This window comes from Cherax quadricarinatus, chromosome 44 (assembly GCF_038502225.1).
Source record: "Cherax quadricarinatus isolate ZL_2023a chromosome 44, ASM3850222v1, whole genome shotgun sequence".
NCBI lineage: Eukaryota > Metazoa > Arthropoda > Malacostraca > Decapoda > Parastacidae > Cherax > Cherax quadricarinatus.
Window position 1 is genome coordinate 22,727,269 of NC_091335.1, and position 14,553 is coordinate 22,741,821.

Here is a 14,553-nt window from a genome sequence, read left to right on the forward strand (position 1 = left end):
ATAGACGATGTTTCGATTCTTCCTGGACTATTGTCAAGTCGAAACTGAAAGAAAGGGAGATTAGATTTTAAATCTTGAATAGCCAATTTATTGTACACCTCATATCCATCCTGTGGTCGGTAGTGGCTAGTTTATTGTGCACCCCATATCCACAAAAGTGGATAGTTTATTGTAGTGATTATGGTAATAGTGATACCTAAAGAATGTTTTCGGAGTTAGTGCCCCCGCGGCCTGGTTCCAAACCAGGCCTCCTGGTGGATCAAGGCCTGATTAACCAAGTTGTCATTACTAGCCGCACAGAGTTTATCGTATGAACCACACAGCCTGGTTGCTCAGAGACTGACTTTAAGAACCTATCAAATTTCCTCTTGAAGACAGCCAGAGGTCTGTTGGTAATCTCCCTTATGTATGATTGCAGGAAGGTGAAAAGTTTAGGGTCCCTTACACTCATTTTGTTGTCAGTGTGTATACCTGGAGAGGTACCCATAGCACCCCTGCTTTTCATTGGGGGTATTTTGTACAGTCTATCAAGTGTGTTGTTTGTGTAGGAAGTAATTCATGTTTGTTGAATCGGGACCAGTCTTTCTAGGATTATCCAAGCGTAAATTATCATGTATCTTTCTGGCTAACGTACCAGGGAGTTGAGGTCACGGGGACTACAAATGTTCTCAGGAATTGCGGTTCTTGACTGAACTTACACGTGCAGTGAAGCTTCTTTGTACGGTCTCCAGGGGAGGTAATGGTGAAGCTTTCCTGTAATGTTGATGTAGTGATGATGAGTTATGTTAATAGATGTGGTAGAAATAGTTCATTGTAGTAGTAGCAGCAACAGCTGCAGTACTAGCTACAGCGGGTATTACGAAGTATCAGCAATGAGCAGTAGTGATAGTGGTAGTAAAGTTAGTAATGGCAGTGACAGCAGTAATTGTGGTGGTACTAGTAGTAATATTAAAAGGAGATAGTAAGGGACCCCAGTGGAAATATGTCACTTTGACTTTTTGGGTTATCCCAGGTTCTATACACATGTGCTGCTATGTATGATATTCTGTGTAACTGTATTTGTGTATACCTGAATAAACTGACTTGCGTAGTAAGACTGGTAGAAATAGTTGCAGTGTTAGTAATGGGTGGTAGTAGTTGTGGTAACAGCAGTGGTAATAGCAGAGGAAGAGGGATACTAGTGGGGATATGAGATAGTTGTGTCGGTGACAGTGGGTGGGTAATTTAGACAGTGAGTGATAGCGGTGACAGGAGGATGAAAGTGGTGGTGGGGAGGAGGTGGTGAGGGTGGTAGTGACATGTGGTGGAGAGGGTGGGGGTTTGTTATGGAGAGTTGCGTGGGAGGGATTGTTGGAGAGGGTGGGGTGGCGGTAGTGACAGTAGGTGATGTTGAAGGGAGTGGGAGGATTGTTGAAGAGGGTGGGGGTGGTGGTAGTTACAGTATTTGAAGAGGGTGGGGGTGTGATTGGGAGTCTTGCTGGGGGAGGGATTCTTAGAGAAGATGGAGGTGGGGTTGGTGACAGGTGGGGTAGGTGGAGCGGGTGAGGGTGTGGTGGGGAGTATTTTGTGGGGGATTATTGCGGAGGGTTGGGGTGATGGTAGTGCAAACGGTGTTGGGAAGAGTTGCATGGGGGGGGGATTGCTGGAGAGGGTAGGAGTTGTAGTAATGACAGTATGCAGTGGGGATTGTTGTGGGTGGAATTAAATGGTGTGTTGTGGTATGATGTCTCACCACTAATTGTAAGTGTTCGTGTGATGTGATGTGAACCAGTGGTCCTGTTACGAGGCACAAACTTCCTCAGTCTTCTGATATCATGTTCATCTTTCCACTATTATCTACCTTGTCCATAATTACTGTCACATTTGCTTTGTCTGTTTCGTAAGGTGAAGTCCAGGAGCTTTCCTTAATTCATGGTATAACTTAACAAATCTTCGATGACTGTGTTGCGGAGATCTCAGCAAAGGTTGACAAGGACACCACTAATTCATAATCCTATGGCCATGCCATATTCTTGTCTGTTGTTGTTGTTGAATTAAAAATAATTGAAGTGAACACCAAGTTCAGTGAAGTTTACAAGCTTGGCAAGGTAGAGAAGTTCATGTCTGGTCCACCTTAGTATTATTAGATTAATACCGTGATGTGTAGGTACCTTGGTGAACTAGGATGTGTAGGTACCTTGGTGAACTAGGATGTGTAGGTACCTTGGTGAACTAGGATGTGTAGGTACCTTGGTGAACTAGGATGTGTAGGTACCTTGGTGAACTAGGATGTGTAGGTACCTTGGTGAACTAGGATGTGTAGGTACCTTGGTGAACTAGGATGTGTCGTAGAGACTCCAGTTTATTGTTGTTCATGTTTTTGATCATGTTAAATAGGGCTCTGAGGTGTGCGCTGTTAATGGTGCCTTGTAATTTGGACATGTGTTTGGCAAGGGTGCAATACATACAGTGATGTTGATTGTGGTTGTTGGAGTGGTGGAGAGGATGGTGGTGGTGGTGGAGAACGTTGTGGGGGTGGTAGATGATAGTAAGGGAAGGGTGAATATTTCACTGTGTCCTTTGAGTAGAGAGTGACAACCTTAAACATTTATCCGGTAACCTTTTCCATGTCTAGCCACCACCTCGTCTATTCCCACTAGCCACCACCACCGCCTCTCTCTCAACCAGCCACTGCCTCCTCCTGCCCCTCTGGCCATCACTGACGCTGGTAAATCATCTTACTGGTGTTTCCTCTTGATATGTCTGGTGGTGTACAGATAACACTAACATAACATTTACTGGAGCTAATACTCCCTCTTGTTGACAGTGACGATGTTACTGTTGTTGCTGGTGCCCAGGTGGCGACGTTCCCCGTTACTGTTATCTGTTGGTGATGTTGTTATGATAGGGTATTAATGCTTGAGCTTTTCTTGTTCTTGCTACTGATGCAACAGCTATAGCAGCAGAAATAGCAGCAACAAAAGCAGCAGTAGCAACAACAGTAGCAGAAACAACAATAGCAGCAGCAACAACAATAGCAGAAGCAACAGCAGCATCAGCAGCAATACTATCATCAGTAACTACAACAGCAGCAGTACTGGCAACAACAGCAGCAGTACTGGCAACAACAACAGCAGTACTGGCAACAACAACAGCAACATTCGTTCCAAAATAATATTAAAAAGTCATTGAGCAGGTCTCCCTGGAGGGTATTCCGGGGATCAACGCGCCTGCGGCCCGGTCCACGACCAGACCTCCCGGTGGATCAGGGCCTGATCAACCAGGCTGTTACTGCTGGCCGCACATAGTCCAATGTACTAGCCACAGCCCGGCTGATCTGGTACTGACTTTAGCTCCCTCTTGAGGACAACCAGGGGTCTATTGGTAATTCCCCTTATGGCTGGTGGGAGGCTGTTGAACAGTCTTGGGCCCTGGACTCTTGTTGTGTTTTCTCTTAGTGTACCAGTGGCGCCCCTACTTTTCACTGGGGGTATGTTGCATCGCCTGCCAAGTCGATGCTTTCGTGGGGAGTGATTTCTGTGTACAGGTTAGGGACCAGTCCCTCCAGAATCTCTCAGGTGTAGATTATGATATCTCTCTCGCCTGCGCTCCAGTGAGTACAAGTCAAGTGCTTCCAAGTGTTCCCAGTAGTTAAGGTGTTTGATGGAACTTATACGTGCAGTAAAGGTTCTCTGTACATTTTCTAGATCTGTAATTTCACCTCCCTTGAATGGGGATGTTAATGTACAGCAGTATTCCAGCCTAGAGAGAACAAGTGATTTAAAAAGGATCACCACTGGCTTAGCATCTCTTGTCTTGAATGTTCTCATTATCCATCCTATCAGTTTCCTAGCAGATGTGATAGTGGCATTGTTGTGGTCCTTGAAGGTGAGGTCTTCGGACATTACCACACCCAGGTCCTTCACATTACTTTTCCGCTCTATTGTGTGATTAGAGTTTGTAGTATACTCAGTTGTAGTTATTATTTCCTCCAGTTTTCCATAATGGAGTAGTTGGAATTTGTCTTCATTGAACATCATATTGTTCTCTGTTGCCCATTGGAAAACTTGGTTTATATCTTCTTGGAGAGTTGCCGTGTCCTCAGTGGATGGCACTCATGCAGATCCTAGTATCGTCTGCAAAAGATGATACAGTGCTGTGGTTTACATCTTTATGTGGAGGTGAGCACAACTAATTCAGTAATTTAAAGATATTACACCTGTCCAGTGTACGAGCAACTCTAATGTACACAGGTGCCTGTCCAGTGCCTGAACGGCGCCGTGCAGTGTACGAACAACCTTAATGTACACATGTGCCTGTCCAGTACCTGAACGGCGCCGTGCAGTGTACGAACACCCTTAATGTACACAGGTGCCTGTCCAGTACCTGAACGGCGCCGTGCAGTGTACGAACAATCTTAATGTACACAGGTGCCTGTCCAGTACCTGAACGGCGCCGTGCAGTGTACGAACAATCTTAATGTACACAGGTGCCTGTCCAGCACCTGAACGGCGCCGTGCAGTGTACGAACAATCTTAATGTACACAGGTGCCTGTCCAGCACCTGAACGGCGCCGTGCAGTGTACGAACAACTCTAAGGTACGCAGGTCACTCTTGGTTAAATTATATATATTTAACCACTTAATAACTATTGTAAAAGTTTGAAATTAAGTACCACTTAACACTTGTTCATGCCTAGCTGGAGGTTCCCTTGTACTGAATGTACAGTACTACACTCTCAACTAGGCTTTTCTGGTCAACCAGGCTGTTGTTGCTGGTGGCCCGCTGCTCCACATGTTCATCACAGCCTGGTTGATTTGGTACCTGGCGGAGGTACTTATCCAGTTTTCACTTAAAGACTTCCACACTTATCCTAACAGTGTTTCTGATATCTTCTGGTAAGATGTTAATGAACTTTTGATGTATTGAGGAGAATATAGGAATTAGTAAGTGGAACACAGTCAACCTTGAATATCAAAATTATATACAATACCGATTGGTAGGTGAACCTTACCTTATTAAACTACGTTACTTGTGTCTTACACTGCTGAAGGTTCTGTTAGTGATCTGTTACACTGCTGAAGGTTCTGTTAGTGACGGGTTACACTGCTGAAGGTTCTGCTAGTGACGGGTTACACTGCTGAAGGTTCTGCTAGTGACGGGTTACACTGCTGAAGGTTCTGCTAGTGACGGGTTACACTGCTGAAGGTTCTGTTATTGACGTATTATACTGCTGAAATTTCTGATAGTGACATGTTACACTACTGAAAGTCCTGTTAGTGATGTGTTACACTGAATGTTCTATTACAGTGACGTGTTACACTGCTGAAGATTCTATTACAGTGACGTGTTACACTGCTGAAAGTTCTATTACAGTGACGTGTTTGCTGAAAGTTCTGTTACTGACGTGTTACACTGCTGAAAGTTCTGTCAGTGACGTGTTGCACTGCTGAAAGTTCTGTTAGCGACGTGTTACACTGAGTGTTCTGTTACACTGCTGAAGATTGTATTACAGTGACGTGTTACAAAGCTTTTGTGGTTGTACATATATATATATATATATATATATATATATATATATATATATATATATATATATATATATATATATATATATATATATATATATATATATATATATGGTAGTGTATGTACAGAGTTTTTTGGGTATACATATACTGGTAGTGTATGTACAGAGTTTTGTGGTTGTACATATACTGGTAGTGTATGTACAGAGTTTTGTGGTTGTACATATACTGGTAGTGTATGTACAGAGTTTTGTGGTTGTACATATACTGGTAGTGTATGTACAGAGTTTTGTGGTTGTACATATACTGGTAGTGTATGTACAGAGTTTTGTGGTTGTACATATACTGGTAGTGTATGTACAGAGTTTTGTGGTTGTACATATACTGGTAGTGTATGTACAGAGTTTTGTGGTTGTACATATACTGGTAGTGTATGTACAGAGTTTTGTGGTTGTACATATACTGGTAGTGTATGTACAGAGTTTTGTGGTTGTACATATACTGGTAGTGTATGTACAGAGTTTTGTGGTTGTACATATACTGGTAGTGTATGTACAGAGTTTTGTGGTTGTACATATACTGGTAGTGTATGTACAGAGTTTTGTGGTTGTACATATACTGGTAGTGTATGTACAGAGTTTTGTGGTTGTACATATACTGGTAGTGTATGTACAGAGTTTTGTGGTTGTACATATACTGGTAGTGTATGTACAGAGTTTTGTGGTTGTACATATACTGGTAGTGTATGTACAGAGTTTTGTGGTTGTACATACACTGGTAGTGTATGTACAGAGTTTTGTGGTTGTACATATACTGGTAGTGTATGTACAGAGTTTTGTGGTTGTACATATACTGGTAGTGTATGTACAGAGTTTTGTGGTTGTACATATACTGGTAGTGTATGTACAGAGTTTTGTGGTTGTACATATACTGGTAGTGTATGTACAGAGTTTTGTATGGAGTTTTCATGTCTGCGGAGACGGGGAGGAGATTGTAATTACTGTAGTCTTGGAGATGAATTTATTGGACATTATCTCCCTCGGTGCGTTCTGAGTACAGTTGAGACGTGTTTTGTATTCATGGAGGGGGCAAGTATGCATACGTTTATTTCCTTACAGATATTTTCGACTCCTAAATTTTCGTATATATTTGCCCCGTCAGCTTGCATTAGGAAATAAATTGGCTGGTTAAGGTTTGTGTCTGCACTCTCATGTACTCTTTTTTTCTGATTTTTGAGTGTGTTGCAGGTTGTGGCTCATTGGTGCATATCAGGAAGCATAAGTGTGAGAGGATGGATAAGGAGTTGGATGTAATAGAGTGATGACGAAAATATGTTGAGGCATGAAGAACATAATGGAGGAACACTGCAACAGGACTGTTGGCCCATACAAGGCAGGTCTGAGGGACTGACCACCTTAAATACATTTTCTCAAGGGTTGATGGACTGATTACGTCATCTTTATTTCATTACTACTGCTCCCTTTGTATTTGATTAAATAAGCCTACTGTATAGGCGAGACGTTTTATCAGTAAAGATGCCTAACTGCTGCTGCACATGTGTCTTACTCTTCAACTTGTCGGTATTTTGTATCGTTTTCAACATATCATTGTTACTGAGGAAATGGTATGGTGATACCGACAAGATGTGGAAAAAGACACTTATGTACAGTTCAGGACATTTATTAAAGGAAACGTTTCGCCACGAGTGGCTTCTTCAGTCCTAATACAGAGAAAACTAAGAAAACATTTATATATATAGTGGCAGGAGTCAGGTGAGGTGACGCGTGGGTAGAGGTGGTAGTAGTAGTAGTAGTAGTAGTAGTAGTAGTAGTAGTAGTAGTAGTAGTAGTAGTAGTAGTAGTAGTAGTAGTAGTAATGGAACTAAGGAGGTGAGGCAAGAGAGGGACCTGCTGGCATCAAGTAACACCAGTTCCCAGGATGGGTAATATCCTCTTGCTTAGTAATTTTGAAATACTGTAACTACCGGATTTTTGCTTTATATTGTTACTGACAGAAATTAGTGCAGCTTCAATGCATTTTCTCCGTCTTAAGTCGTCTTCTTTAATAACTAGTTTAGCTTCATTGAATTTCATGAGGTGTCCAACATCGTCTCTATGTTGAACACATGCGTTTTTGCGGTCATCATTTCTGCAAGCATTTTTGTGTTCTGCTATTCTAATGTCCAGAGTTCTGGCTGTTTCCCCTACATATACTTTGTCACACCCCCCACATGGTATAGTGTAGATTCCTGCACTTGTGCCAGAATCATGCTTGGGTTTTTGTATCAGGTTCCTAATAGTAGTTGAAGAGCTGGTAGATATTTTAGCCAGTTTTCTGTCAAACATGTTTGAAACATTAGTGGCAACGTTGCTGACCGGTAAAACGATGTAACTTGGAGGCTTATCTTCAATTTGATAGGTGTTGGTCTTGCTGAGGATACGTGCCGCACGTTTCCTACAGTCACGTATGAAGTGTAGGGGAAAGTGCAGTGAACTAAAAGAGTTGGTGATGTATGTACATTCTTCTTCGAGGAACTGTGGACTGGAAATTCTGTAGGCTCTCAGAAAGAAGCCAATAACTACCCCTCTTTTAGTTCTTGTGTCATGGTGAGAGAAGAAATGTAGAAGATCGTTCTTGTAGGTAGGCTTCCGGTAGACTTTAAAAGAAAGTTTATTTTCCCCTGTGCGTAAGAGAACGTCGAGAAAAGGTAATTGGTTGTCCTTCTCCTCTTCTAGTGTAAATTTAATAGTAGGTTCCAGAGTGTTGATGGTGTTGAGGATGCCCCGTACGTCAAGATTTTTGGGTACAATGACCAAAATATCATCTACGTACCGCATCCATGTAACTGAGCGAGGGATGTTACTGAGGATCCTTCTTGATTCCAGGTCCTCCATATATAAATTGGCAAGAACTGCACTAAGGGGAGATCCCATGGCTAGTCCGAACAGTTGTTTGTACTTCTTGTCCTCAAACCTAAAACAGTTATAACGAACACAAAGTTCGACAAGGCTCACAAGATGATACAGAGTTACCTGTACCCCGCCAAGATTTTGTGAGCCTTGTCGAACTTTGTGTTCGTTATAACTGTTTTAGGTTTGACGTTCTACTGTGCAGATCTCCCGACAGTGACAAACTTCTCTTCGAAGTGTATAGAAAACCTACCAACAAGGACGATCTTATACACTTTTATTCACGCCAAGACACCCGCACTAAGAGAGGAGTCCTCATTGGCTTCTTCTTGAGAGCTCTTCGCATCTCCAGCCCTTGTTTTCTAGAAGAAGAATGCACTTACATAACACAAGCCTTTACACGTCTTCAGTTCCCATCTTTCTTCATCCGAGATTGCAGACTCAAGGCACAAGCTATCCTCAACAAACCGCCCATGGAACAGCCCCCTAAACAGTTCATAGTACTCCCATGTGGCGATGTTGCCACGAATACTCGCCGGGCACTTGCTATGAGTAACATCAACGTTTCCACCATAAACACATCATCTATCAAAGACCTCACTACGAAACGCAGCCCCACACCTCTTAACTTCTACAGCAGGCGTCTACACTATCCCCTGTGGGTTCTGTCCCAAGAAATATGTAGGCGAGACAGGCAGAGATCTTGCAGTCCGCCTGAATGAGCATCGAAATGCCTCTAACAGAGACGATGTAAGGTACGCCTGTGTCCTCCACAGAGACTCCACGGGGCATTTGATGAACTGGAACGAGGCACAACTCGTTCTCACCGAACCAGACCTCAGACGCCGACGGTGCTTAGAAGCCTCACTAATCGCCGTCACCGACACTATAGAACGCAACACTGGAAACTACAAAATTTCAAAAACATTGGCATACATGATACTTCAGCAGCACCAACCCAACAACACAGGAGTCACATGATTTCATCGTCTACCCGTCCTCATCATAGGTAGAGGTTGTTTTGATAAGGACCTGCCTCGCATGGGCCAGTAGGCCTTCTACAGTGTTCCTCCATTCTTATGTTCTTATGACATTCCTCAGGTCACGTGCGTCACATCTCACTCTCCGCCTATATATATAATGTCTTTCTACCTCTGTATGTTAGAAGTGATCAAGGTCCCAGGACCGAAACGTTTTCTAATAAATATGTTATAGTGTTTGCTTACGTGTCTTTCTAAACCAACTTGTCGGTATTTATTACCAAGGTTTATACCACTGATGAAGCCACTGTGTGGCGAATGCCAGGACTATGGTCTTGGCGAACATTATACATACATACCTCTGTATGTTAGAAGTGATCAAGGTCCCAGGACCGAAACGTTTTCTAATAAATATGTTATAGTGTTTGCTTACGTGTCTTTCTAAACCGGCTTCATCAGTCCATACATAAGAGAAACTTGAAGAACAGGAGGAGAATGAGGTAATCAGTCCCTCAACCTTGAGTCGATGTGGTCAGTCCATCAATCTTGAATAGAAGAATTCCCTTGCCTAATTCGCCTGCCTAACCCTTGGGCACGACCTACTTCCACATTGAACAAATGTGACACCACCTACGACTGCTGCACCTCTCCTGCCATACCGTTTATAAGCTGCTTCTCCGCTCATATGCCGTATTCTATTCAAGATTGATGGACTGACCACATCGACTCAAGGTTGAGGGACTGATTACCTCATTCTCCTCCTGTTCTTCAAGTTTCTCCTATGTTGTGTACGAATGGTATATAATACCGACAAGATGAGATTAAGACACATGTGCAACATCTGGGTATCTTTATTGTAGACGTTTCGCCATCCCGTGGCTTTATCAATACAAATTCTAGGACATAACTTGAAGACAGTAGAACTATGTACAGAAGATGAGGTAATCAGTCCCTCAACCTAGGAGTAGGTGCGAAGAGCACCATAGTCGTGGAGATCTCCACGACTATGGTGCTCTTCGCACCTACTCCTAGGTTGAGGGACTGATTACCTCATCTTCTGTACATTACTGTCTTCAAGTTATGTCCTAGAATTTGTATTGATAAAGCCACGGGATGGCGAAACGTCTACAATAAAGATACCCAGATGTTGCACATGTGTCTTAATCTCAAGTTTCTCCTATGTATGGACTGATGAAGCCACTGTGTGGCGAAACGTTTCCTCAATAAAGATACCCAAGAGTTGCACATGTGTCTAATTTAGCAACAATATTCTTATCTTCCTTGGTGTCGTTCGTCGTGACGTTCCCAGTAGTCGACTCACATTCGTCGGGTAGCACGGAGAATGCATTAGATGTTTCCACAACCGTTTCCACAGCAGTCTCTTTCTTCTTCATCGTTTCTACCTTTCCATTCGTCTTCTTGATCGTCAGCTTCGTTCCATGCTGTCCAGCCACTGGCCAGTTTCCCTTCTTGACCTGAGGACTCAGAACAGGAGGACTACTACGAATCTTCTTGTTTTCCTCGGTCAGTCGCCGAATCTCCATCTTCGCCATCCTCAATTCCTCCTTAAGCTGTTGGTAAAGTTGCTTGATGGAGGGCATCTTGGTTCAGTCCGTAGAAATTACACTCGACACGTCCTCACTGAGCTAAGTACAGGTCACCTCTGAGCTAAGTACAGGTCACCTCTACCCAGGCAATAAGCCGTGATAAATCTATTTACTCATGTGCAAGTCCCACTCGTGTATTTATCCAACGTAAATTTGAAACTTCCCAAGATTTTAGTTTCGGTAACCCTAATAGGCAGACTGTTCCACTCATTAAGTTGATAAGTTGTATATAAATGGTATACAATACCGATAAGGTGAAGAATTAGATACATGTGCAACATCTGGGTATTTTTATTTGTAGACGTTTCGCCATCCAGTGCAACAGTTTGGAATCTATTCCGAAACGTTTCGCCTACACAGTAGGCTTCTTCAGTCGCGTGCAGAGGAGGCAGCAGAGACGATGTTATCAGCCCATCACCTTGAAGACGTAGTTTTGTCGTTGTTCCAGACTGTGGAGCAAACCTCTTCTCCAGACTGAGGGACTGACCACCTCAAAACTACGTCATCAAGGATGATGGACTGATTACATCGTCTCTACATCTCTTCTGCTTCTTCTGTCTCCTCTGTACTCGACTGAAGAAGCCTACTGTGTGGGCGAAACGTTTCGGAATAAAGAATCCAAACTGTTGCACATGTCGTATTTCTCACCATCACTTTAACTGAGGAATAGTATGTGAATGTTGCAGCGAGGTGCAGGCTGGCAGCATGCAGAGGCATAGTATGTGAATGTTGCAGCGAGGTGCAGGCTGGCAACATGCAGAGGCATAGTATGTGAATGTTGCAGCGAGGTGCAGGCTGGCAACATGCAGAGGCATAGTATGTGAATGTTGCAGCGAGGTGCAGGCTGGCAACATGCAGAGGCATAGTATGTGAATGTTGCAGCGAGGTGCAGGCTGGCAACATGCAGAGGCATAGTATGTGAATGTTGCAGCGAGGTGCAGGCTGGCAACATGCAGAGGCATAGTATGTGAATGTTGCAGCGAGGTGCAGGCTGGCAACATGCAGAGGCATAGTATGTGAATGTTGCAGCGAGGTGCAGGCTGGCAACATGCAGAGGCATAGTATGTGAATGTTGCAGCGAGGTACAGGCTGGCAACATGCAGAGGCATAGTATGTGAATGTTGCAGCGAGGTGCAGGCTGGCAACATGCAGAGGCATAGTATGTGAATGTTGCAGCGAGGTACAGGCTGGCAACATGCAGAGGCATAGTATGTGAATGTTGCAGCGAGGTACAGGCTGGCAACATGCAGAGGCATAGTATGTGAATGTTGCAGCGAGGTGCAGCCTGGCAACATGCAGAGGCATAGTATGTGAATGTTGCAGCGAGGTGCAGCCTGGCAACATGCAGAGGCATAGTATGTGAATGTTGCAGCGAGGTACAGGCTGGCAACATGCAGAGGCATAGTATGTGAATGTTGCAGCGAGGTACAGACTGGCAACATGCAGAGGCATAGTATGTGAATGTTGCAGCGAGGTGCAGCCTGGCAACATGCAGAGGCATAGTATGTGAATGTTGCAGCGAGGTACAGACTGGCAACATGCAGAGGCATAGTATGTGAATGTTGCAACGAGGTACAGACTGGCAACATGCAGAGGCATAGTATGTGAATGTTGCAGCGAGGTGCAGGCTGGCAACATGCAGAGGCATAGTATGTGAATGTTGCAGCGAGGTACAGGCTGGCAACATGCAGAGGCATAGTATGTGAATGTTGCAGCGAGGTGCAGCCTGGCAACATGCAGAGGCATAGTATGTGAATGTTGCAGCGAGGTGCAGCCTGGCAACATGCAGAGGCATAGTATGTGAATGTTGCAGCGAGGTGCAGGCTGGCAACATGCAGAGGCATAGTATGTGAATGTTGCAGCGAGGTACAGCCTGGCAACATGCAGAGGCATAGTATGTGAATGTTGCAGCGAGGTGCAGGCTGGCAACATGCAGAGGCATAGTATGTGAGTGTTGCAGCGAGGTGCAGGCTGGCAACATGCAGAGGCATAGTATGTGAATGTTGCAGCGAGGTGCAGGCTGGCAACATGCAGAGGCATAGTATGTGAATGTTGCAGCGAGGTGCAGGCTGGCAACATGCAGAGGCATAGTATGTGAATGTTGCAGCGAGGTGCAGGCTGGCAACATGCAGAGGCATAGTATGTGAATGTTGCAGCGAGGTGCAGGCTGGCAACATGCAGAGGCATAGTATGTGAATGTTGCAGCGAGGTGCAGACTGGCAACATGCAGAGGCATAGTATGTGAATGTTGCAGCGAGGTGCAGGCTGGCAACATGCAGAGGCATAGTATGTGAATGTTGCAGCGAGGTGCAGGCTGGCAACATGCAGAGGCATAGTATGTGAATGTTGCAGCGAGGTACAGGCTGGCAACATGCAGAGGCATTGTATGTGAATGTTGCAGCGAGGTACAGGCTGGCAACATGCAGAGGCATAGTATGTGAATGTTGCAGCGAGGTGCAGCCTGGCAACATGCAGAGGCATAGTATGTGAATGTTGCAGCGAGGTGCAGCCTGGCAACATGCAGAGGCATAGTATGTGAATGTTGCAGCGAGGTACAGGCTGGCAACATGCAGAGGCATAGTATGTGAATGTTGCAGCGAGGTACAGACTGGCAACATGCAGAGGCATAGTATGTGAATGTTGCAGCGAGGTGCAGCCTGGCAACATGCAGAGGCATAGTATGTGAATGTTGCAGCGAGGTACAGACTGGCAACATGCAGAGGCATAGTATGTGAATGTTGCAGCGAGGTACAGGCTGGCAACATGCAGAGGCATAGTATGTGAATGTTGCAGCGAGGTGCAGCCTGGCAACATGCAGAGGCATAGTATGTGAATGTTGCAGCGAGGTGCAGCCTGGCAACATGCAGAGGCATAGTATGTGAATGTTGCAGCGAGGTACAGACTGGCAACATGCAGAGGCATAGTATGTGAATGTTGCAGCGAGGTGCAGGCTGGCAACATGCAGAGGCATAGTATGTGAATGTTGCAGCGAGGTACAGGCTGGCAACATGCAGAGGCATAGTATGTGAATGTTGCAGCGAGGTGCAGGCTGGCAACATGCAGAGGCATAGTATGTGAATGTTGCAGCGAGGTACAGACTGGCAACATGCAGAGGCATAGTATGTGAATGTTGCAGCGAGGTGCAGGCTGGCAACATGCAGAGGCATAGTATGTGAATGTTGCAGCGAGGTACAGACTGGCAACATACAGAGGCATAGTATGTGAATGTTGTAGCGAGGTGCAGGCTGGCAACATGCAGAGGCATAGTATGTGAATGTTGCAGCGAGGTACAGGCTGGCAACATGCAGAGGCATAGTATGTGAATGTTGCAGCGAGGTGCAGCCTGGCAACATGCAGAGGCATAGTATGTGAATGTTGCAGCGAGGTGCAGCCTGGCAACATGCAGAGGCATAGTATGTGAATGTTGCAGCGATGTGCAGGCTGGCAACATGCAGAGGCATAGTATGTGAATGTTGCAGCGAGGTGCAGGCTGGCAACATGCAGAGGCATAGTATGTGAATGTTGCAGCGAGGTGCAGCCTGGCAACATG